Raw genomic sequence first — 1928 nt, forward strand, 5'->3', positions numbered from 1 at the left:
TAGGTAACTAAAATAAAATTTAACTCTAGTACTCATCTGATTAACTCTAGTACCACATTAATAATGAAATGTTAGGTAAATAAAATTTGGTTCGTGCTCAGATCGCCACCCGCAGGCCGCAGCTCGTCCTCATCCGAATTATTTGGTTCGAGCCAGTTCTCATCCTGAATTATTGAAATTTTAGTAACAAAAATAAAATTTTAGATAAATAATTTGTTGTTGTTGTGTTTGAATTTTTAGTTTAAGTAAAATGTAAATGATTTTGTTTTATGGTAATAAGTTCTCTCTATTTTTCCTTTTATAGGTACCATTCGTCTATCACAATGAGCTTGAGCAAGAGCAACAATTCCAATGATGATGTTGTTGTGATGCCATCACTACCACTACCACCACGAAGAAAACGAAAGTGAGGAGACAGTTTCAAAGCATACAAATGGATGAAAGAGGAAAAATTCATCTATGGTATGGGATCACTTTACTAAATATTCTGAATATAGTGATGATGATCCGCATGCTAAATGTAACTATTGTGGTATGGTGTATACATGTCATCCTAGAAGGAATGGAAATGCAACTATGAGAATACATATTGAACACTACTGTAAAAAAAATCCTTATCAGATTAACAAGTCTAAGTTAGATGTAACACAAACTAAGTTGGTTTTTAAGAATAATGAGGGATTTGGAGATAATTCACAATCACATTCATCCTTTAGTTATAAGATGTTTAGTCGCAATCACATTCATCCACAGTTGCTTCTGAGCTGCATTCAGCACTAGTGGGAGAGTAATTGATCCTTTTCATACCTCATTATCTCCAACCACTGTTGAGGCACTTGTATGTGCACAAAATTGGTTATGTTCTGAACAAATTAGCACTGGTTTACGACAATACTTGGAGGAAATTGAAGATGAAGAGGAAGGTTCGTATATTCTAAATATATTTATATCCAACCACTGTTGAGGCACTTGTATGTGCACAAAATTGGTTACGTTCTGAACAAATTAGCACTGGTTTACGACAATACTTGGAAGAAATTGAAGAGAGAGAGATAATTAGATAAATAATTTGTTGTTGTTGTTTGAATTTTAGTTAAAGTAAAATGGCGTAAATGATTTTGTTTTATGTAATGAAGTTTCTCTCTATTTTCCTTTTTATAGGTACCATTCGTGCTATCAGACAATGAGCTGACAAGAGAAGGCAATTCAATGATGATGTTGTTGTGATGCCATCACACCACTACCCCGCACGAAGAAAACGAAAGGTGAAGGAGACAGTTCAAACATATACAAATGATGAAAGAGGAAAATTCATCTAGTGTAATGGGATCACTTTACTAAATATTTTGAATATAGTGATAATAGTCGCATGCTAAATGTAATATTGTGTATGGTGTAATACATGTCATCTCTAGAAGGAATGGAAATCAACTATGAGAATACATATTGATACACTACTGTAAAAAAATCCTTAAGATTAACAAGTCTATAGTTGATGTAAACAAAACTAAGTTGGTTTTTTAGAATAATGAAGGGAGTTTGAAAGATAATTCACCCAATCCACACTTCATCCCTTCCCTTTACGTTATACACGACTGTTGCCTAGTCGCCCACATCACCCATCCCCCCACCCCAGTTGCTTGCTGAGCTGCATTCAAGCACTATGGGAGAGTAATTGATCCTGTTTCATACTCATTATCGGTCCAACGCACTTTTAGGCACTTGTATGTGCACAAAAAAATTGGTTATGTTCTGACAAAATTATCACTGGTTTTACGACAATACTTGGAGGAAATTGAAGATGAAGAGGAAGGTTTCGTAGTATTCAAATATATTTATAATATACATAATATATATATAATATATATATATAATATATATATAATATATTAAATATAATATATATATATTATATATTAACATATTTA

Source organism: Benincasa hispida, chromosome 2 (genome assembly GCF_009727055.1).
Source record: "Benincasa hispida cultivar B227 chromosome 2, ASM972705v1, whole genome shotgun sequence".
In the NCBI taxonomy this organism is placed as follows: domain Eukaryota; kingdom Viridiplantae; phylum Streptophyta; class Magnoliopsida; order Cucurbitales; family Cucurbitaceae; genus Benincasa; species Benincasa hispida.